Below are 8,126 nucleotides of genomic sequence, written 5' to 3'. Positions count from 1 at the left end.
TTACCTATCCCGATTGCGTCCGATACGAATTTTAATATAATTTTTATATATTATTAATATTTTCTAACATAAAAAAATAATTATCCTATTAAGAGTTATTAATACAACTTATTATTATTATATAACATTTTTGTCGAGTTATGAGTATTTTAATATTTATGCTATGTTTATTTATAATTTCATACTTATATTATTTCGTATCTTTTTTATTGTTGACCTTTTCTGCCTTGTATACTATTAATAATGAATTTTAATGAAAATATATGTTTATAAAACGTTATTTTTACTTTATCTATTAGGTATAACTATTTTATCAATATTATATGTTATTTCCTGAACCAATGTGCGTTCGTCCGCGATCGGGATACTTAATATATTTGGGACAAAATACAACTACCTAAATTAGGACCGCAATATTGGGCATCTCTAGTATCATTTACCTAATATTAACCTAATATTAACCTAATATTAAAATTGAAAATTGTTCGAGCTTCGGACATCGGACATCCGTTATTCATCCTTGAAGTACTTCACTGACACGAATCAATGTATTCGACTACCCTTACTCATAGGACACCAGTTAGGTTAGGACATTAAAATATATACCTAATATTATATATTATGTGAAATGTGAAATGAATGTAAATTATATACTAGACCATGGCCTCTTCCATTACCTATGAACTTTATAGTAAGTTATAATCTATACATTTCTAACGTTAAGGATTACGTTGGAAATAATCATGTTTATTACATTTTAAAAATTGATAAAATTATAATCTAGGAAAAAAATCGCCTTGGTGACATAGGTGTCATAAACAACATGTCGTTTTATGTAATTATAAAATACAATATATCTAATTTTGTATAGGTAAAACGTACAAAGGGTAAGCTTACGTAAAAAAAGTTTTGAAATAATTGATACATTAGGTAGACTGATAGACATATTGTTGGCAGTAATGATTTTAATCAACCGGTGTTCCCGTCGTATGTATATCATATTAATATGTCTATTGTTTATTAACTATTTACTGAGCATGTTTGCGTTTTTATTGTTTTGTGATGGCTGCTGGGCAGTTTTAAACCGATTAGTTTCAAATTAATAATTATTAATGACCTTCTACGGGAGAAATTTAAACTATTAAAGAAACACTTATAGGTATACATTTTTAGAATTTCATAGCTATCCACAAATGCAATAAATCAAGAAATATTATCATTAGACATAACTACATAGTATTTATAAATCTTACATTTCACAGCTCTACAAATGTAGGGATATGCAGTTGTGCTACCAAATAGGTATAGTATTTATATATCTTACATTTCAAAGCTCTACAAATGTAGGGATATGGAGTTGTGCTACCAAATAGGTACATAGTATTTATATATCTTACATTTCAAAGCTCTACAAATGTAGGGATATGCAGTTGTGCTACCAAATAAGTATATACTAAAATCATCAAATATGTAGGTATTTATCTATATGATACCTACGCATTAAAAACATCGTATAACCAGTAAGTACTTATTTCTTACAAAATAGGTAGAAATCTACTATTTTACGATTTATAAACTATTTATTTATTTATTTTTTTTTTTTTGATCTTGAGCTCGGCAACTAAGACCATTAGTTATTTTTTTTGTTTGTAGGTTTTTATGTTGGTAGGGGGAGGAACACGTGTGTGTTTGTTTTTGCAGAATTTTTGATTTGGGCACCCGTAGGTATCTGCCATATGAACATTTTATAATATAAACATAGGTACTTAAACATTCTACAAGGGACATTGGGAATAGGATAACGCTGCACTCAGCAATAATTGCAGACTTTAGTATAAACAGAATATTTTATTTAAAAATATTATGTCACTTACTGATTACCATTAGATACTAGCTGTTATTTTATATATTTTCTTCCCTTAATTGTATTTATATTATACAGCTAATATTATATGCGTTATAGTATTTACCTATATAATATATAGACATATACCTACATGTTTTTTAATTTTATATTACATAGTTTAGATGAAAATAAAATTACATTAAAAAAAGTGGGTCGTCTAATCTATGTAGTAATAAATTATAGTACCCATACGTATTGGACGTGCATTCCTCCTTTATATAGATTTGAAATAAAAACACATAGGTACTGCTGTTCATTAAGTTTAACAAGGTAATCGATCTCATAGCATTTTTCGATATTAATCCTAAATAACTAACAAACGTGTTTTTTGTATACATAAATCGTATTTATTCATCATGGATTCAGAATAGGTAGGTTCATAAATATCAATATATTTATTATAGATACGTCTATAGGTATATCTTATAATACAAATTATTTATGCGGTCGTGTTATTATATTGACAGACTTTATAAAATAGTTTATTAGAATACAGTAGATCATTTTAATTCATTTTTAGTGTCGTTGACGCAAATAAGCATAAACGACAATTTATAATTTTTAGATTCTGAGCGAAGCGATGAATGTATTGATTTTACAATGATGTGTGTTTTTTTTTTATTTAATTTTTTAATTTTTTAATTTTTTTTTTTATTTTTGTGTCTGTCATCACCTTTTAGGACAGTAAAAGTGCTTGGATTTTCTTCAACAGTAACTTTTCTGATAGGAAAGTGAATCTAGTTGGTACTTTGGGGGGTCAAAAGTAAACATTTCCCAGTAGTTTTCACAAGCGACGTGAAAAACAAAAGAAAAATTAAGGAAAAACGGGAATATTACGCAAAACCTGTTTTCGAGAAAATCGATTTTGGTTTTTGGTGTAACTCTAAAACAAATAACCGTAGGGACATAAAATTTTGACTGAACGTTTATATTAGCATTTTCTATACACCATAAAATTTACAAAATATTTTGACTCTTTTTGAGCTGTTTACGGCCATTGTCAGTTTTCAATTTTTTTAGTTTTTTTTTTTATAAATATCAATAAAATTTTATCTGTTGAGTAAAAGAGCTTGAAAATTTAATAGAAGGCTCCTAGGTTATTGTTTCAAAGGCAGATGAAAAAAAATTAAAAATCCATAGTCACAGTTTTTATTTATAAGCATTTAAAGTTCAAATTTTGACAAAATACGGAAAAATCACGAAAATTAGCAAATTATTTTGAGTTGAGAATTCATAAAAATTTGTCTTTTTAAATCTTAGATTTTAAAATGTAATATAAGATTACTCATAAGTTTGTCTACCTTTATAAAAAAATAAATGTCTACAAGAAACTTAAATTAAATTTTTATGAGCGTCTGAAATTTATATTTTTACAACATTTGATATTCACTCGATTTCTCATGTAACAATTTTCTTATTTTATTGTAATTAAAAAACGAATGACTGTAGATACTTGAAAATTTCACTGAATGTTTATATTAGCATTTTCTATACACCATAAAATGTTGAAAATATTTTGACTCTTTTTGAGCTGTTTACGGACATTGTCAGTTTTCAATTTTTTTAATTTTTTTATCTATAAATATCAATAAAAAATTTTTTGTAGGGTAAAAAAGCGTGAACATTTAATATAAGGCTCCTGATATATCGTTCTAATAGCAGTTAAAAAATATTAAAAATACATAGACACAATTTTTTTTTATAAGCATTTAAAGTTCAAATTTTGACAACATTTATCAAATTTATAATTTATTAATTATTTTGTAGTTAAAAATGAATAAAATGTTTTACTTTTATGGCTAAGGATTGAAAATTTAATACAAGGCTCCACGTAAATAGGTTATATATAAATTACTTTATTCGCAATAATATCATCAAATATACTTGGTAAAATCATAGGCTGACTGACCGTTTTCGCTCAGAATCGTTTTTCTTATACAATGATATTATATCATTGAATTCAAATTTAACACCATCCATTACGGTGACCCACTTGTAACCTACTGTACAGCAGAGCGACATCCACTTATCCACCTTTTTCATTATTAAATTATATAATAGTACATTTTTTTATATTTTAGTTGAATGGCAACAAAAGACTCGGAGAGTCGGTTCGAAGACCGTTTAATGCCGAGGGCTTCCGTGGCTTTTAACGGGGTTAATGCGTTTGTATTTAAAGTAAGTATAATCGTGTTTAAGGCATTCGTGTCTTTTCTTATGCTTGTGTGACGTGTGTATGTGTACGTTTAACATGTGTGTACACTATACTTGTCTTTGTACCTACAACCTACTATAGTGTGTGACACATGATAAGTGGTTTTTAACTGTAATAATTATTGTATGTACAATATACTAGTGTACCTAACTTTGTTGCAAGTGAAGCAGATAGATATATGACAATGCGTCGATGCATACATTTTCCTTAAAGGGATTCCAGTATTCCACCCGGTGATTATACCAGTATACCGGATACGAGCTTAGCTCAGTTGGTATGCGTATCAGCTTTTAATATTATTATTGTTATTATCGTATTATAATTGAATTACGCTAAAATAAATAAATGAAAATTACATATTAATATGTAATATTATACTAATATATACTATGTACGAAATATACGTATACATTCGCAATAAGAACCATAATGTCTTAAATATGTCTTGGGCTTAAGAACCATAAAAATTGAGATAAAAATAAATTGATGATGGTCTCCATATACCACAGTCGATATATTTTAACCCAATCCTATAGGTACTTTATAATTATTACTTAATAAATGATAAGCCTCTTTATTGATAAAAGGCACCAATAGTATATTAGTATGTTTTTTATAATAAATATAATTATACTCACTATTACTAAACCAGTAATAAAATACTTCTGATATATTCTGATTTATTTTATTCGGAATAACACCACATATGTTTGAATATTCTTTTAAAATATGATTTGAAAAACAATTTGTATGTTCATCCAAAACCCAAATATTATAGATACTCTATGTGTATATGTTTACAAAAACAGTGAACTGTTTGTATCGTCAAAAAAAGAAGCGTTCTCGGCTATTCCTACATTTTAAATTCGTAAAATAACAACAGGCGGTCGTATAGGGCAGGGTACAACCCGGGTAGGTAATTTATTATATTATATATAGGTGCCTTTTGACACATGGGTCCTGCACCGACGGAAACATCATGACCGCCGACCGCGTATTACTAATTCGTTTTTAACGAAACGTTTATGTACTGCTCGTATAATATTATTAAGGTACATATATAGGTATAGCCGTATAGATATACCGACACAAAAAAACCTGCAGTGATTTCGTTAGATGTAGACGAGATCGGCGCCATCATCCCTTTGAACGATATCCCCGCGGCATGCTCGAGTGGATGACGGCGACGACAAAGGCTGATTGTTTTTATTTGCAGCAGCTGAAATGGCACATCGCGATTATATAATAATCCAGCGCAACGGTCGAGATTTTTGAAAATCTACAAAAGGGCAATAGGATAGAAGAGATTGGGAACCACTGTTCTAGAGTCTAGATGATAACTGCAATATAATACATAATACGACGTTCTGAATACAACAAGTGTGGACCGCATATTTTATATACGATGGGATCGACTGTAATAATAATTATTTTTTTTATTTTTTTTTTAATTGGTCATTAAGCCCGGCAACTATGGCCATTAGCTGTTTGTTTTTTTTTTTTTGTGGGGGAGGATACTGTTGGTTGGTAAACACGTGTGTGTAGTTTTTGGCAGATTTTCAAGTGGGCACCCGTAGGTATCTGCCATGCCCGGGTGGGGGATGGCGGCACTTGTTCTCCGGACACCGTAACTTGTCCGAAGAAAAATGCCGCCCATGGCCGAGGAATCGAACTCGGGTCGACTGCGTCGCAGCCGACGCCTTAGTCCGCTCGGCCACTCCGTCCCCCATAATAATTATTATTATGTTTATAGTATACAAAATTACAATAGTTATAATAATAATAATAATAAAATACACGCACATGTTGAGAGAGAATTTCAAGTTTATAAAGGCGCCATGGGTGGTGTTACAGATGTCAAATGTGTCTAAAGATTACACTTTTCGCTGCAGGATTAACGATCCCGAAGTCGGCATGTGCATACTGAATATAGTATATTATAGTATATGACTAATATTACTAAAATAGGCATTCAATGAAACTGACCTTTTTTAAAATTAAAATTGATTGAATATAGAGTCACCGAATATCCGTTTATTTGAATTTGAACTATATGCTGTGCTATAGCTACTAACAATATGACTGCTGCAGTAATATGAATCACTAAAACAGCTGTTTGCAATATGTGTTGGTCCATGAACGGAGTATTTTTACTACTACTTTTACCCACTAAAATCCTTGATCGAATAATAAACAAAAATGGTCAAAATCGTAGAATCATTTTCCAGTATAATCTAACCGGCATTGACCTTATATTTTATATCGAAATTGCCGTTTAATTAAAAGGAACGTATTTTTACAAAATATAATTTTTTATTGTTCCTACCTTTTATAACACGACATTATTATATAAAATACCATCTTTGAAACGTCACAGTTTGACAATAACCGAATGATACCTCCAGTTCTCCCATTTCCACACCTAATATAATGGGAATAGGGAATTCACTCAAATTGTTATACATACCTACCCAGACTATTAGACTATTTATACATATCACTCATTAGCTTGCGCCTTGTCTACACATAGTATTTGTTTACTACAATAACGAAAAACCTATATATATATATACATATTAATTATGCATATGGGATGAGTGGTTAGAATAGATTCACTAATCATGACCATTTTTTAAATATTTATAAACATTTATATATAATTATTAATAGGTAAACATAATATTTAAGAAACACAATGGTAGAGGAAAATACGCTGTACAGTGTACTAATTATGTGCTTTAGGCTGGAAGAACACATTTTTATAATAGGAATAGGTATTAAACTAAGTGGGGGCTAATAAAATAAGGGACGAACTGGGAAAAAAAATAGATTTAATAATCTAGCTAAAATATAGAATATAGAAATTAATACATATTAACTGTATAACTTTTTTAGGTTTGGAATTCAAATAAATTGATCTTATCTAACCATAAATTATATTTTTAACTATCAAATAATGCATGAAAAACTCAGCTACATTTTCAAAAACGTGTAATTGTGTAAGTCATAAATCAAATTAAATGATAAAAACATTTAAGTATTTAGTATAGTGATGGTAATTAAAAGTGATCAATGATCATAATTCATAAGTCATAACCACACTAAAATTATAGTGTTAAAAAAATTAATACTAAATCTGAACAGTAGGTTACAAGTAGATCACTGTAATGGATGGTATGAAATTTGAATTCAATGATATAATATCACTGCATAGTGCATACGAAAAACGATTCTGAGCAGAGTCGGTTTACCAGTCTAGGATATTTTATATTATATTATATTTATATTGTTGTTACTTATTATTAATACGGAAGTCGGGAAGTTGAATTAATATTATAACATTTATTTAAAAAGTTATTTTCGGTTATTTAATATTTAATTTCGTCCAAATTTGAACATAAAAAAACTGTGTTTTTGTATTTTAGATGAATGTATTGGTTTTACAATGATGTGTGTTTTTATAGTTTTTAATTTTTTTAAAAATTTTAAATTGTGTCTGTCATCGCCTTAATGACCTCTGTCGTCACCATAGAATGTTGACTTGTTTTTAGGTGTTTACGGACATTTTACAATTTATTTTGTTTCTTTTTCTATATATGTCAATAAAATGTTATAAAAAGTGTGAACATTTAACACAAGGCTCCTGATATATGTTTATAAATTTATAATAGCACTTACGGAAAATATTAAAAATACATAGTTGCAAATTTTTATAAACATTTAAATTTCGATTTTTGACAACTTTTATCTAAGAATATTTAAAAATGGTTTTGTAGTTGAAATTTTATAAAATGTTCAACTTTTATAGTTGAGGATTGAAAATTTAAAATAAGGTTTCATGTAAGTAGGTCATTATCTAACCAAAAAATAAAAGAGCGCAGTTTTTTTTATAGTTATTTTATTTTAAAATTTGGACGAAATGACATATTAAGTAACTAAGAATAACAATTTTAGTTTTTTTGTTGTAATTTAAAAATATTATTCGTAGGTACTTGAATTATCTCA

The sequence above is a fragment of the Metopolophium dirhodum genome, chromosome 1 (genome assembly GCF_019925205.1).
Source record: "Metopolophium dirhodum isolate CAU chromosome 1, ASM1992520v1, whole genome shotgun sequence".
Lineage (NCBI taxonomy): Eukaryota > Metazoa > Arthropoda > Insecta > Hemiptera > Aphididae > Metopolophium > Metopolophium dirhodum.
Note: the sequence above shows the minus strand (reverse complement) of the source record.